General features: G+C 33.5%; 1 long non-coding RNA gene across 1 annotated transcript in view; it reads right to left on the bottom strand.

Moving 5' to 3' along the window:
- LOC127713072 (uncharacterized) overlaps positions 1 to 17,262 on the bottom strand; it is a 261,787-nt gene extending 244,525 nt beyond the window's left edge. Inside the window, exon 1 of the long non-coding RNA XR_007987449.1 lies at positions 16,999 to 17,262. This is a non-coding gene — a long non-coding RNA (uncharacterized LOC127713072). The remainder of the gene's footprint in view (positions 1 to 16,998) is intronic.
- Between the last annotated feature and the right edge of the window lie 1,928 nt (positions 17,263 to 19,190).

Below are 19,190 nucleotides of genomic sequence, written 5' to 3'. Positions count from 1 at the left end.
AATGTAAAAAGTACCTTATACAATTTTTAACATTCCTATTGTTCTCATTTTATTTTATTTCTTCTACAAGAATGTTACAGGCAGAAATGAATCGTCTGTCCTTGGGCATGAAATAATTTGCTTCAATAACAACCCAACTGACTCCAATAACAAGTACATAGATGTAGAAGAAAATGTTTTGGAAGAAAAGACAGTTTAAAAATAAGTGAACATAAATTGTATGTTATGATTCGAATGAGTATATACGGCACATGCTTCTAACTCTCCATTGAAACATTTTATGTATACAAAATTATATTTGCATAATAACAAGAAAATATTTCAAAGTTACAAAATAAACTTTTAGTTCATTTCTCAAATATATCAGGACAATAATTGACGACTTAAACAATACCTTTCACAATGCTATGATTTCATTTTGTATCTATTGTCAACGGCAAGTTCGTCTGTAGCGAAACCTTTGTTCTGATCTTAGACGGTGACGAACCACAGAAGATTATTTGAACCTGATAATCTTCTCAACATGAAGAGTTTACTACAGAAAATTATATATTCCTATACCACCAAAAAAGTTAATATATATTAGAAGAACAAATTTCAGGCATCATGTACTGACGACGATATCTTGAATTGGTCGGTCGTTATAATGTCTCAGTTTCTTGTCTTACTAATAGTCGTTTAATTTCAACATGCAATACCTTTATATGAAGTACAATATCCGTTTAAAAATTAATACATTTAAACTATTTGCAATGAAAATAACGTTTCTATTTTTAGCTACACGCAAGTATATTTTAAGATAAATCCCTGTTTAATTAAACTGAACTATCTGTGACATCTTGCAACACGTTTTTTTGTTAATCTCTGATATCAAAGTAACTGAACGTCAAAATTAATAACGTCAAAAGAATAAAATACTTTGAGAGAACGTTTGCTTCCTTTGAACTTCTTCTTCTTTCAGTTTCTGCACTCCATCATTATATTGATGACTATGTGCCGTGCATGCGTGGGTAAAATTTACAAATATATATTTACATACAAAATAAATAAAGAAATAATAACTTGTTTTTGATTTCACTGTACATATTAGATTAAACTATTTACAAGGTGTTGAGAATATAGTGCAAATGTTAACGTTATGTTTCCCGTATTTACGTCTTATGTTAATGACGTTACTTTGTACCTTTCTATGGGCGCCTTCAATTTAGATTTTGATCATAAAAGTAACACAACGCAAAGTATAGAGACTTTTTGGTTTATTACAATACATTTTGGTGCCATGACGGCATGGAAAGTAAGCTGAAAGCGATTGGAGCAGGCCATACAAGTGCTGTAACAAGACTTTTGAGAAAATCTGATGAAGAGCAGGATTTGGAGATAGAAGAAAGTTCAGAACTGTTAGAAACACTTTCGCAAAAGCAGAAGATTATTAGTGCCTTGGACACTGTTGGACGAAACAATTCTAAATTTAACAAAGGATGAGGATGTTGAGGATGAAATTCTACAGACAGATGAGTATAAATTCTTTCTGAAAACTAAAATAAGACACATTCGTAAAAAATTCATCAACTAAGAATATAACCACCTTACCTAATCTGAGTAATCAATCAACGGAAAATACGAATCAGCATAGTTCAGTAGAAAAACATATAGCTCTGTTCAACAACAAGTGTACCATGTTCCGCCCAACGTTACGCAAAATCACCAACTTCCGAAACTCACCTTACCTACATTTACAGGAGATACACACATGTGGCATACTTTTTGGGACTCATTAGAATCATCTGTTCACTATAATCCCACACTTACCGACATACAGAAATTCACATATTTAAAATCGCAACTTAGTAATGAAGTCGTTCGATCTATTGATGGATTACCGCTCAAAAACAATAATTATACGGAAGCTATAAAACTGTTAAAAGAACGTTTTGGGCAGCCACATAAAATCACAAATGCCTACATGCAAGCCCTATTAGAACTTCCCGCACCACAATACAATTTTATTAGCCTCCGAAATTATTACGACAAACAAGAAGCATATATAAGAGGTCTAGAGTCATTAGGTAGATCTGGAGATTCATATGGCGCACTGCTCATCCCAATCATCTTTAATAAGCTACTGTCAGCTATAAGACAACATTTAGCAAGGGAAAACGGATCCGATAACTGGGAAATTAAAAGAATTGAGACACGGAATACTGAAAAAAATCACGATTTTGAAAGCAGGAAAACGCACCGATATAGTTATTGAAAATTTACCGTCTGCAGCGTCATTTTTTACAAGCGCCAACAAAAGAGATTACCCGCGAATACAAGATAGATTTGAAAACCGCCAGAAACAAAGTTCGAATATTCGTCAGAAACTTTGCATATATTGCTACGATATGCACGACCCAGGAAAATGCGTAAAAGTTCCAGATTATGAACACCGTATAACAATTATCAAACACAAGAAATTATGCTTTAATTGCTAAGGAACGCACCGCGCAAGTGAATGTAGATCTCAATTTCGTTTCCAACTCTGTAACAAGAAGACCATACAAGTTCATATACCCAGCATACCGATAGATCGTACTTTGATAAAGCGTCAAATATAAATAAATATGAAACGTCAGTAAGCACCGTAGTCAACAATGAAAGTGTTGCCACTGCCACAAGTTTTCATTCGTCACGATACAATCCCGTTCAAGCGTATTATTGAAGACCCCCGTAGCACCCGTTTGGAGTGAACATCAATGAATGAATACGAATATATTGTTCGATGAAGGAGCACAGCGTTCTTCGTGATCGATGAATTAGCTTCAAAACTAGACACAAAGGCAGTAGGTACAAAAATTATCCAACTTTTTGCATTTGGAAATACTAGTCTACAACGACGCTAACTGCAAGCAATTGTATACGTTAAGTCGTAGAAGGAGTAAAAATACCCACTGAAGTCTGAGTAGTCCCAACTAGAGCAAGTCCGATAAAAAATTATAGTGAAAATGATACCCGAGATTGCAAACATCTCAAAGGATTACGTTTAGCACACCCGATCACAAACGACGACAAGTTTAGTATATCTTTACTGTATGAGACAATTTTTACTGGGATTTTATAGAAGATACCGTTATAAGAGGAAAAGGTTCGACCGCTGTTAAGTCCAAACTTGGTTACCTGTTGTCTGGTCCGGCATCAACAGATTTGAATCGTAAATCGGGAGACGTAGGAATGTTCAACATTTTGACAAATCACAAACCGGAAAAGTTTAATTTAAAAGCATTTTGGAAATTGGAGTCATTAGTAGTAGTCGACGTAGAAACGGAGGATGAAGATATCGACTTTATGAATATGTACCAAAAAACTTCAGTAGAATTTCGTAAAAACAGGTACGTAGCTAAGTTGCCATGGAAACAAGATCACGAGACCTTACCAACAAATTTTGTAATAACAAAACAGAAAACCCATAATGTTGTCAAAAGGTAAAGTCAGGACCCCCACATGCTGCAAACATACGATAAAATAATAAAGGATCAGGAGCGCAGAGGATTTATCGAGAGAGTGGAGGATCCAGATAAAGCTATTGGTCAGGTTCAATATATCCACATCACCCCGTAAAGAATGACTCTACTACTTTACCAATAAGAATCGTTTACGATTGCAGTTGCAGACAATCCCGACAATTACCGAGTCTGAATGAATTGACCACGTCACTTGTTAGATTCCGATTAAATTCTGTTGCCATAGTTACGGATATAGAGAAAGCATTTTTACACGTGGGACTACATGAAGAGGATCGTGATGTGACAATATTTCTTTGGTTACATCCCTAAAGATCAAAGAAGCCATCTAGCGACTTACAGATTCAAATCAGTACTGTTTGGAGCGACTTGTTCACCATTTATTTTGAACGCCGTTTTACTTAAACATCTGCAAAAAGAAGGATTCGAAACAGCGAAAATACTTGAGCGGCCCCTTTATGTTGATAACATTTTATCAAGCGTTACTGATGAAAACGAATCCCTCAATTACTTCACAGAAGCACGACAAGTGATGCTAAAAGCTGGATTTTACCTTCGATCATGGACTTCGAATAATGAACAACTTCGTCAGCAAGCCGCCAAAGAGGATGTATAAGACATCTACAAACAAACAAGGATCATAGGAATGCGTTAAAACGTTGAAAATGATGAACTTACGTAACTATGCAAAACGGACAATCGTACCAGCACAAGGAGATGAACAAAATATTACAAAACGTGAAATTTTGAAGGAATCATCTAAAATATACGACCCGCTTGGATTATTGAGTCCAGTTAGCATTAGAGCTAAGATACTTATACAAGACTTATGGAAAGGAGATTACGACTGGGACGAGCTTTTACCACATGCGCTACAATCAGAATGGACTCGTTTAGCTCAAGACATAGAACCACTTTTTCTAGGCACTATTTTGATAGGAGTAGCGAGTCATCCGAAAAAATACTGCATGTATTTGTGGACGCAAGTATGAAAGCTTACGGAGCAGTTGCGTATTTAAACAACGAAAAGGACACTTCAATGGTAATGGCAAAAACAAGAGTAGTGCCTCTTAAAAAACTTACTTTACCGCAACTAGAGTTAATGGCTGATATAATAGGAGCCCGTTTAGCATGTCATCTTCAAACTACATTAAAATGTTCAAATATTACACTATGGTCAGATAGTCAAATCGTATTACAGTGGATAAAGACTATCAAAACATTAAAACGTTTCGTTTCAAATAGAATCAATATAATTAAGAAATTAATTGACAATTGTGAATAGAAGTATTGCCGACAAATTACAACCCTGCGGATTTACTATCACATGGTATGACTACGAAACTGTTCAAGGAAAGCACGTTATGGAGAAAAGGACCGATTTGGATAGGTGATAAATCAAAACACCCGAAAACATTGATAGAGATAAATACAGCTTTATCCGTATTTACCGACGACGACCAAGAACCATTAGACGACGGAGAGAGCAAAACTTGCGAAAATGATCTTCAGTTTGGAATAGACAGAATTATTAACATTAACAATTATGGATCTTACAAGAAACTTTTGCGAGTGTCAGCCTTTGTCCAACGTTTTATTCACAATTGTATAACAGTTAAGTCTTTGAGAAACGTTGGGGCAATGACACCAGATGAACTACAGCAATCAACAATACTAGCTATGGATACGATGTTGTCAAGCGATAGCATACCCAGACGAAGTTCGCGCACTAAAGCTCAAACAGATGCAGAAAACTAAAATGCCACGCATTCGACAACTTCAGTTATATTTAGATAAAAACGATTTAATGAGATTCAAGGGAAGAATTCATAATGCGCCAAAACCCGAATCCGCAAAACACCCTTACCTTTTACCGCCAAATCACCGATTATCGGAACTTATTGTATTGAACTCACACGAACTAGTTTTACCTTCTGGAGTTAATGCCACGGTTACACAAGTCCGTCAAACATTTTGGATTCCGTCGATGCGTCAAGTTACGCGCAAATTACTACATAGATGTACAACATGTAAAAGAGTTATAGGAGAACCATACAGGGCACCAGACCCTCCTCCGTTACATAAAATACGACTTCAAGAAGCCCCACCGTTTACCGTGTACTGGTGTAGATCTTTCTTAAGCTCTTCATATTAAGGAAAAGAACGAAACCTTAATTAAAGCATACATATGTTTATTAACCTCTGCATCGACAAGAGCCGTTCATTTAGAGGTTGTACCCGACATGACAGAAAAATCATTTTTGTTAGGATTCAGAAGATTTACTTGTAAAAAATCCTTACCACATGTTATGATGTCAGACAACGCTACATCGTTTATTTCAGCATCACAAGAGATTAAACAACTGTGTGAATCCCAGAAGATAAAAGAGACATTATCTACGCATGGAGTCAAGTGGAGATTTATCCCTAGCCGAGCCCCGTGGTTCGGGATGGTGGAAGAGAGTTATCGCATTAACTAAAACGAATTTAAAGAAAATACTTGGACTTGCATTGATTAACATGGAGACACTGCACACGTTAATTGCCGAAATTAAATAGATTTTAAATGATCGACCATTGACTTATGTATTTACAGTAAATGGTGACAATGAACCATTAACACCGGCCCACCTACTACAAATGTATATGGTCGTCGTATTACATCTGTACCATATCCGAGAATTGAGATAGATAATATTGAAGGACCTTACGTAATGAACACGTCTGATTCTTCAAAGCGTGCACAAAGACTTTCATTTATAATTGAACCATTTTGGAACCGTTGAAAGTCCGAATATTTAACAGCACTTAGAGAGTTTCATAAAAAGAGTGTTAACAACAAAATCAACATCCGGGTTGGAGATATTGTACAAGTTCATGACGACAAACCTTGGTGGAAAATAGCAATTGTTGAAGAAATAGTTGTTGGAAATGATGGTTTAATCAGATCTGCAATTATCAAGAACGAGCAGTGGTCGTACTTCACGCCCGATCGTCAAACTTTATCCGCTAGAGATCAACGAAGAGGAGCTACCAAATAAAGCAGATGACACGAATGAAGCCGGTACTAAAATAACAGCGCCTATGCGAAAGGCAGCTATGCGTGCAAAGGAGAACATTAAAACTTGGACAAATTCTGAGACATTAATTTTGTGTTCGATTTTGAAATCGCTAAAGAGACTGCTCGTTTTTAATATTATCATAGTGATTTCAAGAGACAGTAATTGCCCATCATATTTTTAAATCATATTTTTTCGTTTCATATATGGACAGTTAAAGAAATACTTTAATCTTATACAAAGATATACTTTTGCGGCCCCCCAGTATGTTGAGAATATAGTGCAAATGTAAACGTTATGTTTCCCGTATTTACGTCTTATGTTTATGACGTTACTTTGTACCTTTGTATGGGCGCCTTCGATTTAGATTTTGATCATAAAAGTAACACAACGCAAGGTATAGAGACTTATTCGTTTATTACAATACACAAGGTGTTACAATTACATGGTGTAGTATTGGTTGAGAACAGATGTAGGAAACTGTTCTCTGAATGGTTCAACTGTGGTGCATTTGACAACAGTACTGTGAGTGTATTGTCTTGTTCGACTGTCGGATGGATTAACAAGTTCGTAGGGTATACTGCTACTTGGTGGTGTATACTTTTGAAGAAAATATAAGTCTTGTTCTTATTCTTCTAAGTTCAAGCGTTGGCCAGTTGAGATGGTTAAGCATGTTTGTCACAGAGCTGGTGTTATGATATCGATTGTATGTGCACCTGGCTGCTCGTCTTTGGACTATTTTTATTTGTTATTTTTGTGATTTTGTATGTTGGTCCCAGATGCAGCTACCATACTCTAGCTTCGGTCTCACAAGTGAGATATAGGCCTTTTCTTTAACTGACTGTGAGCTGACTTTAAGGTTTTTTTTTTATAAATTTAGTTGTTTAGTTGCATTTGCTGTGATGTTACTTATGTGTTTGTTAAATTTTAAATCAGTTTGTATTTTTAAGCCAAGATATTTAGTAGATGTTTCTTGTTGCAAAGTGTGTCCATGTAAGCTGTAATCAAAGGGAGAGGTGTTTTCTTAGTTGTTCCTTGGAGGACTGAACACTTGTCCGGATGGAAGGACATGAAAAAGTTCTCTTCCCACTTTGCTGCTGCTGTTAGGTCTTCTAGTAATTTTTCTGAGTCATGTTTATTTTTGAAGGTTTTGTAAATAATACTGTCATCTGCGAAAATTCTTACAGTGCCATGTTTAATATATTCATTCAGATCGTTTATGTACACCAGGAATACGATAGGACCTAGTACCGTTCCTTGCGGTACTCCTGATGTTACATGTATTTGTTCAGATTTGGTGCCTTCCAGTAATACCGTTTGTGTGCGAAGTGAGAGAAAGTCTTCTATCCAATTCAATGTTTTGTTGTCGACACCATAGTGTTTAAGTTTATAAAGTAGTCCTTTGTGAGGAACTTTTTCAAATACTTTTTCAAAGTCCATCACAATTACGTCAGTTTGAATGTCATCATTGCTGTTTTTTACAAGTTCTTGTATGAATGATACTAGCTGGGTTTCGCAAGATCTTGAGGAGCGAAACCCATGCTGTAGATCGTATAGAATGTTGTCATTTTCTAGATGTACCATGATGTTACTTGCTAATATGTGCTCCATGATCTTACATAGGATGCATGTTAGGGATATAGGCCTGTAGTTGATAGGATTATGTTTATCTCCCTTTTTGAATACTGGACAGACGTTGGCATGCTTCCTGTCAGTGGGTATTTTTCCGGTGTTCAGGGATTTTTCGAAGATTAATGTTATTATCGTTGCGATGTCAGTACTAAGTTCTTTAAGCACACGCCCTAATAAACCATCTGGCCCTGTGGCCTTGTGTGGGTTAATCTTTTTTATAGAGTTTCAGTATACATCTCTCTGTTGTTCATTTTTGGATGGTTAGAAATTCCCATGTCAGGTATTGTTTCACTGGATGTTTCTGTTGAGAATGCTATCTGAAATTGGTTGCTTAGTATATTGGCCTTTTCTTCGGTGTTATCAGTATGTATGCCATCTTTTCTTAATGCTGCGATACATGAACTGTCACGTTTCATGTTTTTGATGTAACTGTACAAGTTTTCAGGTTGTCTTTTAATTATGTTGTTATCTGGCTCGTTTACTGGAAGATCAAATATCATGTTCTCGAGGTAATTCCAGTAGGATCTTCGCATAACTGTTTGAATTGATTTTTTGAGATGCTTGTACTTTTTCTTCAGTTGTTCATTTTTTTTTTTGCTCTTTTTATGAAGTCGTTTAGCTTTGTTGATGTCAATTTTAAGCTTGTTATTAACCCATGGTAATTTTGTTCTATTGTCCATAGGTAAAAGATCATTGCAACTATTTTAAACACATTTGATTATATATAGAAAATAGATACTGAGGTATAATAATAATAAATATGCCACATCTCCTCAAAGAATAAAACCAATTGCAAATATTTGAATAAACATAAAGGTACATTTCATAGATTTTCTTTGTTATATTCCTATGACTCGACGTCACATTGATAAATCGGGCTACTCGAGAAACTGGTCATGAAAACGTTTTCGAATCTAAGCATGCACAATACAGAGTTAAATCGAACGGTAACTCGACAGACGAGTACAACTGTACATTTAGAAAGTAACCGATGACATTAAATAGAGTTGTTCCCTGTCCCGCTTAAAAAATAAGCATTCGTAGTTACAGATGAAAATGAAACGTGAATCCGCAAAATGTCTTTCCGATACCTTCCGCCATTGAATCCCAGAATATCAATTGGTCGTCGGCTAAATGGTCGGCCACGAATATATTTCTTTTGCCAGTAACTTACGAGAATTTATACATTTGAAACTTTAATTTTGTTTTTGCAAAATTTGTGACTAAAAGACTACGTTTTATGTTTATTAATTTTTAAATTGGTGATTTTTCTGAATAGCTAAATATAATATCATCTAAATCAATGAAATAATTTTTATTTTTCATTGAAAAGATTGATTGTTTGTTAGTTCCTTAACGTCCAGTGACAAATATTCCATGAATGTTTCAAAGTATCTTGCGATCCGTCTAATGTATCAGTGTTGTTTATGAAGTCGACTGGTGTATATATAAAAAAGAAGATGTGGTAAGATTGCCAATGAGACAACTTTCCACAAGAGACCAAATGACACAGAAATTAACAACTATAGGTCACCGTACGGCCTTCAACAATGAGCAAAGCCCATACCGCATAGTCAGTATATGTTGGTTTGGGAATGAAACGACTAAATCTTATTAAGCGGTCGTCAGATATTTGACAACGGCTGTCTTCATTATTTCTACATATCAAAATAACAAAGTTCAACTGGTACTGTTGCCAATGGCATTATTAAAATAATAATCGAAACCTTTTTTTCCTTTTACAACGCCCATTTTTAAAGAAAATAATATGGAAATCACATTTTCAACAAACGAGCTTTTTTTAAGTACTTTTTTCCTGTTGTGGATTTGCTTACTAATTTCCAGTTATGAAGTTAATTTTATGAAATAATATTAGCTTTGACAACAAATAAAAAAAAAGTATTTAACTTTTATTCTTAAAAGCTGAAAGCCTTGATCACTTTGCAATATTCTATGATTGAAAGTATTTATAATTCATTTTTTAATGATAAAAATACATGGCGAACTAATGACACATATACTCACTTCTTTTTTAGTCTTTCTGAATGCCTTCTTAAAGCAATATATATGATCACGACGATACAAACTACACATACTAAAGGGATCACATATGCTAGATGCTCTGCAATCAAACATATTAAAAATGAGTGTGTCTAAAATTATCATTTAGGATTTTTCATACATAAAGTTCGGTGTTCAAATACCTAGTGTGTCGTTTTTTTCTGAGTGATTTTTTTCCATTATTTTAAATGAATGAATCAAAGCAGTATTTTACAAAGGATTTATGTGCACGTATCATTGATATAGAATAAAACATAATTTTCTAGCAAAACATATTGACGACAAATAGGAGAGTCACATGAATATACCGTAAGGCGGGGTTTCTTCGCGTCGGATTTTTTACACGATTGGATGATTAAATTGACATGTTAATTTTTCACCGTGTATTATTTTCGCTAAATGGGAAAATACAAGCGAAAAAATCCCTTTTCGTTAAAGATGTAAGCAACATAAATTTAATTGATTGGAAAATAATCGATACCAAAAAAATACAAGTACTCCAAACTGAAAAACACAGAATTCATAGATCAGGGTTAGGACAAGAAGCAATAGATCATTGCTTAATAACATTTTTGAACATGTCACTGATTTATGTGTTGCTTGAGTATGACATGTATGAGTAGTCGGTTATTATGAAAAAGAGATCATGATTGAATATTCACATCTGTTGTGTCGTAGTGCTCCTCTTATATTTGATGTGTTTTCCCTAGTTGTAGTTTGTAACCTGGATTTGTTTTTTTTCTCAATCCATTTATGAATTTCGATTAGCGGTATACTACTGTTGCCTTTATTTAGGGAGAAAAGAGGTTCTTTTTAATTTCGTGTTTACTTGACAATAAACAGTTTAAAGCATATAAGTGAATGAAAAGCTTAAACAGTGATAACACCGATAATGTACAGGAAAATGTCAGCGAGATCAAATTTTGGCGTTTCTTTATCTGCCACAAACAAAGAGAAAAATTAAACTCGCATAAACGGTATCATTTTGTAGAAAAAACAAAACTTTTGTGTGGTTTTGCCATTTGAGTTTTTTTGTCGTCATTCGGTTTACGCTACTGATATTGTACTCATTTATACGGACAACACAGCAGTTGCCACATGTGGAGCAGGATCTGCTTACTCTCCCGGAACACTTGAGACCATTCAGTTTTTGATAGAATTCGTGTTGCTCAGTTTAAGATTTTCTTTGTTGTCTTATGTAGACTGTTGTTTGTCATTTGTAATGTTCTGTTATGATTTATGCTTTAGAGTATCCCTTTTGTAACTTTCAAGGCTATAAAATACATAATTCAGGGCCTTTTATTGCTGTTTATGTGGTATGGGTTTTACTAAATGTTGAAGGCCGTACGGTGACCTATGGTGTTAATGCTTGTGTCATTTGGTCTCTTGTGGAGAGTTGTCTCATTGGCAATGATACAACGTCTTCCTTCGTTGACAACAATCAACAAAAATACAATTATCGCAGACAACAATAAACGACAACTACTGAATCAAATGTTAATGCATGGACAAACTGGTAATGTGATGGGCTAATCATGCTTTTGGCTCTTAACTTTCCCGTTCACTTGATGTAACAGAAAAGTTCACCACAAGGGACAATAGGCTATTGTCTCATTGGCAATCATACCACATCTTCTTTTCTATAGTACTGCTTTAAAGTCTACGAATAGTGTATGATAGATGGTAAAATGTTATTTCAAATTAAATTATAGCAGGTCGCACAGGTTTGGTCAGACTCAAGAGTTAAATTTGTGTAATTTTATACATATAAATTTATCATAAATAACATTTATATATTATACTTATAAAAAAAACCAAGCAATCATTATTATAGAGGAATATACTGTTCTTTTCAACTCAACTTCCAAACTTAAAACGAGAACTGAAGACGTTTCTAGATTTTCAGACTCGTTTTGATAAACTTTGAGAAAGTATATATAGTCTTCTTTTAAAAATACATTTTGATTGTAAAGGGTTTTTTTTCAACCAAAAAAAAAAAAAAACATCAAAAGCATCTGAATAAAGGGTTAAAACGCACAGACATAACAACTGAGGTCCCAATTTGGATCTTTAGAAATTACTTTGACTCAGATGTAAAGCCCAATTTTAATCCAAGCAATTCTTTCTATTCTGAACAGATGAGATATCTCGAAACTTAAATCCTGTGTTCATAATGCAACAGTATTACAATAAACATTCTTACCCAATAAAATCTCCAACGAATCTGATTCATATGGTGACACCAACTCATTTGTAAGTAAAGTAAATGCATGATCGATGAAAATGAAAGGGCATCAATAAGTCATCTACTGAACGTGCTATATAAAAGACCACTGGTTTAACATTGTTACGCTCAATGATCAGTAAAATAATTGTGAGACAAAAACAATGATTACTTAGCCTTTTTAATTGATTACTCATATGTCACATGTGTATTTCATATGAACGATACGACATATAAAATAATTTGTTTAGCTCATACCTAGATTATTTCTTATAGTAAAAGTAGATACACAGCATAAAGCTAAGATATATGACCAACTATTCGATTTTATACGATTATGTTCATTAGATATGATAAAACTGTTTTGTAAAAATTTTCGGTTTGTTTGAAACGCAGCGGTTTTATTCCCCGAAACATTTATGAGTTAAGCTGAATTTAGCATAAACATGAATTTTTTACATGTGTTGTTCTTTAACTTCGATATGTTTTGCATCCAGTTTTTTTTGTGTAGAATGTCATTACCTTCTATGAATTTCTATTTGCGGTAGTTTTTTTACTTTTAAATGTAATAACTTTCACTCGAAGCTCTAAGACTTTGCAACCCTTTGGGATAAATAGCCTATAGTTTGTACACCTGATGAAACCTTCTAGTTTCATTGCTCTACAACTTTTCGAATCGGGCGGCAACAATAACGTGGGAAATGAGTCTTACATAGTCATGCCATGTAAAAGTGATGACATTTACAAAACATTTCTCAATGTCCTGGTGAATGTTTCATACTAAAGAGCAATAACAGTCAATTTGTCATCTGTTCTGACATAATATAACATTTATAAAAAGTAGGTATTAGTATTTGACTGATGTTTTTATGTATATTTTTATGTATACACTATGTGTGTCTGATGTATTTTAGTATAAGCTTCATATCTTTAATGAGTTTTTTTTACCTTTCCATTTAGAAACCTTTCTGAACATCGATATGCTATCTTTGATTTTTAAAAAGTTCAAATAGTCAGTAAAAAAACGAATAAAATTTAGGTATCAATGAAATTCAAAGAAAATTGACCTAGTCCGCGGTAACAGTACAATCTAGATCAGCCGGACAGCAAATCCGATTATGACGTCAATTTTATTATTCTGGTCACTTGATTTTCAGTTAGAAAATAACATTTTTTAGCAAAGGCAATGACGCCACAAAATCGACGTGTAAAAATATTTTGTGTATTTACCATGCTTTACCAAATATATCATTCGAATCGGCAGGTTTGAAACCTTCAATCCGTTATTCCTTTAACAAGAAAAATGTATAATTTCCTTGATTATTTGATTGGCAAAGATAAAAAAAAAAACGTGCCGCAGCCGTGACACTTCTCAGTGATTATATGTTAATTGAAATGCCACACGCAACTGTAACGTTTTTTTCTTTAAGAAGGATAATACCTCCTGATATTATGAACATGAAATGTCCAATGTTACCAAAAGTCGCCAGGTAAACCATTTGTCAATTCAACTGTGTCACAATTGGCGTCCGGCCAAAAGGAGATAACTCGAACGAAAATTCGTCCAATTGACGGCTGATTAGAATTGAGGGAGGAGTTTCAGTGAGGGAAACCGTTTTTCTGGAACAAAACATCCAATAATTTATCCGTTTGCGATAGTAAAATGTGTAAGTATGAACAATATTGTTGAAATTATAATAACTCATTGGAATGAGGGCACCTGCGAAGATCCAGGACCTAAACTGTGAGAGAAAGTATTACAGAAAGTATGGCTATTTTATAGAGATATTCCAACAAAATTCTTATAATAATCTAGGAATGAGGAATACTGCTAGGGAAAATGCCAATTATTACATTTAGTTGTAAACAAAACTTTTTTTAACTAGAATACTACAGTTAATGGTAAAATTAGTGTCAAAGACGTAAAAATATTTCCGCATTTTCTCTGATTGCTCGTTTATCTCTATTTTCTCAAACTTTGATAGAAGTTTTTTTCTCATTCTAAATGGGTGTTACAAATTTTTAGACATTGAATAATTAGATAATTATGTATCTGAGGTCTAATGATAAACATTGGCAATGTTTTGTTTTTAAATGAAAATATCAAGGTACTCTATCGAAAGGCTTAACCCAACAAGTAATGCCTATGTGTATGAAAGTAGCAATATTACAAGGTTATAGAAATTGAGAAACATTAACATGATTGATGAAAAATAAAAATATGATTATGGCAATTAGAGACTGAGTAAAAAATAAAATCCTTTCCTGACTAAATTAATGTTAGAATAACATTTTTTCTTTGTGTTGTGTGCTGATTCATTTAAGAATAGAGATTATATTATAAAAAAAAACCACATTTCTATAATGTAGATTTTTCTGTGTTTTATCATTCAGAACTTGTCAGGACTTACAAGATATATAGCTTGGCATATGACATGGATACACATCCACCATTTACATTTTGTACACTTCTCTTGAGTTGTCATATTTGTATTTAACAAGATAAAGTAAATTTTATATCTTTCAATAGAAATAAAAACTTCCAACTCTTATAAATAAATGAAACCTTTATTTCTTTATTTATTGAAAGCTTAATGATAAGATAAAGGAAATGAATTATTTTAGTACCTTGTTTTTCTGAGTCAGACTAAGTATAGAAATATTTTTAAAAAATGCACATTCTGGCCCCAAAAGAAATGTCAAGTTACTTTAAAGAACAGGTGTACACATATATGCAATAACAGTTATTGTAAATGCCAAGAGTAACGGGATGTATTCTGCGTTTGATAGCAACCAGGTATTTGTCAACTCAAAACCCTATCCCCAATCTTGTATTTCAAATAACTAAATACTGCAAAAACATGCTATAAACATAATAAAAGTAAAATGCCAATATACTGTAAAAAAAACTACAAATAGCATTTCATTTATACTATGTAATTTAATTTCTATTTTTCAGTGGATATCAATTGATGTAATCAAATAAAAAAAAAACACAACATGAAACAGGGCCATATGATGTGAAAAATAATTATATAATGAGTATGAAACGCTTTGTTCAGTCTAAATTGTACCATTAGACATTAGAGACATATAAAACTATCTCTGGTAACATATACTTAAAGAGCGTAATAATGAAGAATAAAAAAAAATACCATATTGACTTATAGGTAAATCCTCATCAAATGCAGGTACATGCAGAAAAAAAATGTAAACAACGAATGGACTTATTCAACATAAATAGAGATTGATTTAGATAAACTGGATGCAGATTGCACAACCATCTATAAAACAGCTCATGAAATATTGCTTAAAGATGAACAGGGAATGAACACACACAATATTATTTTATGATGTGATATCATCTTCTTTGTAATTACAACTATTTGGAACAAAATAAAGATCTGAGTGTTCTAACTATTTTTCCTCTATCTTTTATCTATGATTTATCAGATCTGATGAAATTTCACTGGAGTCACAAGCTTAACATATAACCATTATTCACACTTGTACTTCCCAAAAAAGAATTCACTAATTATGGCATATTATTTGGAGGCTTATAGACACATTCTATTATGCATAATGTGCTGAATTCAGAATATCTGTGTCATTTTTAAGAACGTTGCCAACTTTTGTTTATATTTTTTATTTCATGTACTCAAAAAAATCAGTGAGGCATAAAAAGGAAAAATACATCAATAAAAATAACAGATTTTATTAATTGCAATGGCTTGTTGACTGTCTTTTCCTTGGTATAGAGCAGAGACGTTTTAAGAAATAAATAAGGAATGTGACCATGATGTCCCTGCTTGCATATCATATAAAGTTATAAAGGGACATAACTGAAGAACGTTTAAATTTACACCACCAAAACTCAAACTTAAAGTTAGAGAACGGAAACCAACTTTGGGACGTACAGATGGACAAGGGTAAAACTTAATTCTCACTCCACTACGGCGGTTGCAAAAAAAATAATAGGGAGTCAATGCACGGCCTTACAAAATTGTGATGTGTACTGAATTGTGCTCGTGTATACACAACCAATGGTGATGTTATGTGACTATCCCAGTTCTGTTCTCCATGATCCAGTTTATAAAAACAAACTAGTAATATTTATTTTTCCTGGATAAAATTCAATTCGTCCTGAGTTGAGAATTTGTCAATAAAAGTCGAAGTTGAAAAATGGCGACTGAAAATCAATGACTTGAATTTTTTTTTTCAACGATATATTACCTTGACTTCTTGTATCTTTTTCATGATATATCATTAATGATATCATGTTTACCGCTCATGATACGTTGAGTTTCCTAAAATTTAACAAATTCACAATTTCCTACCGGGTCGTCTCCTGCAGTGAATTATTTTCTACGCAGCGATATCTGTTGACGGCTTTCTCATATATTATCTCCACTCGATTCTCGAATGATAAATGCGGGGTTTTTACTAACAAATTAGGGATTTGCTGTCAATATGATTTTATATCACTTTTACCAGACCATTAGCCGTTTAGTCAACTCACCTATATCAATGTCCACTGAGTAATTCATTCTGTACTCTACGTTGTCTATAATGTTGGAAGCTTCACAGATGTATACTCCACTGTTATTTCGTATAACATCATCAATAACATAAAGATTTGTTCTTGAAAGTATTTTTCTCTTGTTGTCCTTTTTTAAACCATACGTATGTCGGTTCAGGCTTTCCACTTCCTTTACAAGTTAATGTTAAATTGTCCATCATTCTGTCATATTGTGTTTGATCAGGCTGTTTGTTAATGTTAACAAGTTTTACGGGAACTGCAAGTTGAAAAATCTGAGCTAATAACTTACTATACCACATTACGTTAAGTACAAGGAATATTAGAGGTTGATTTCAAAGCATTTTATATTACATTTTACATACACAAACAAATACATAAATAGTGGCAAAAGATGCCAAATAGACGATAAATATTCAGAAGGAAACCCGTCAAATAAAGGCAACAGTAGTATACCGCTTTTCGAAATTCATAAATCGATTGAGAAAAAACAAATCCGGGTTACAAACTAAAACTGAGGGAAACACATCAAATATAAGCGGAGAACAACGACACAACAAAAACACTAAAATGTTGTTCACACAAGACAGAAGTAACAAACGACAGTCTATAAAACACTACACAGAGAAATGAAAGGAAGCATGAACCCTTTGAAAAAAACAGGAATGTTCTAATGTGCTCTAGAGCAAGAATCATATCCAGTTCTGCAAGTATCACTTATCGCCCGTAATGGTGCTTAGGTAATAACATACTATATGGAGTGTTTTTTCACATTTTGATCCGTGTTATTTTCCCTTATTTGAAAGCTATTGAGCAATACAATCCTTTTAAGATAGCAGAAGAGTAAAAAAGCCTTCAAAGTATATTGATATGAACATCACAACTATTCCGGTCATAGTTTAAAATTTTGTTTAGATTCTTTTAAAATATCAGAAGAGTTATAAATCCTTCAAAGTAAGTTGATATTAACATCAGAATTGATTTTTAAATAGTCGTTTGCTATTTTCTATTTGACGGTCCATATTTTAAAATCTATTCCGGCAATGGTTCAGAGATGCTAACCAATATTTCTCTTCCATGAACCATGTGAACTTTCCGATGCAATTTAACGGAATCAAGTCGTCGAACGCGAACCTTTCAATATTAGGCTTACCTATTGTGTTCTTTTCGCAATTATGACATTTTGACTGAGTAAATATTTGCCCTGTAGTGGAGGCATACACAGCAGGAGACGCTTACCTTGTAGACGAACCAGGTCTCGCATATATTAGATCAAAGTCAATTCACTAAGTATTTGTTTGATACCCTCAATTGTATTTTTAATCAATTTCTGGGATTAAAATTTAGGTAAACTACTGCTTTGTCGTTTTGTATAAACGTATCAATGACTCTCCAATCAAGACCCTTAAATGACAAATCAAATACAAAATTGGAAACATTTAAAACCGAAACTTGAATACGTTGTTTGAATAACGACAAATGCATATGTGACTGGGAGTAAAAAAATTGTACTGTTTTAAATTATTCAACACTTAATATTAAGAATAAACGGTTGATTTTGATCTGATTCTCAAGAAAATACATTTAAATGATTTCAGAAAAGGTATCACTAAAAGTGATAGAAATTCTACTTTCGGCAAATTTTTGGGAGGCATGTAAAAACTTCACATCACTTTAAATAAAATTTAATGAAAACATATGATATTTCCTGCCATGTATATACATGTATATCGAATATATATATCACCATTTTAACCACCTTTAGCTATACTTTTGTGTCATAATTGCCCTTCATATTTTTAAAACGCTTTGGAATTTCAATTAGTTTGGCCTCGAGTACGACTCAAGAGACATTCATTGCCGAAATGTGCATCTGGTGCAGAAAAAAGTACTGTAAATGTAACTTTTAACCACAAGCCATCAAATCTTTTTGAAGATGCTGATTACATCTTTTGAGACACAAATGTTTTATAACTGTCTATCATGTCATGCATTTGCCAGAAACAACGTTGAAGGAATGACTACACCGTAACCTTTAAATTCCCTCAGTTCGCTGGCTGTCTTCTTAGCATTAAAACCTCTATCAAGAAATTCGTGATCGAGAGAGCAAGCAACTTGGAGATTTATACACCACATACATATGCTGCATGCATGTTGCTACATAGATATGACAA

This window comes from Mytilus californianus, unplaced genomic scaffold (assembly GCF_021869535.1).
Source record: "Mytilus californianus isolate M0D057914Y unplaced genomic scaffold, xbMytCali1.0.p SCAF_8, whole genome shotgun sequence".
NCBI classification, from domain to species: domain Eukaryota; kingdom Metazoa; phylum Mollusca; class Bivalvia; order Mytilida; family Mytilidae; genus Mytilus; species Mytilus californianus.
This window is presented reverse-complemented; position numbering and strand designations above follow the sequence as displayed.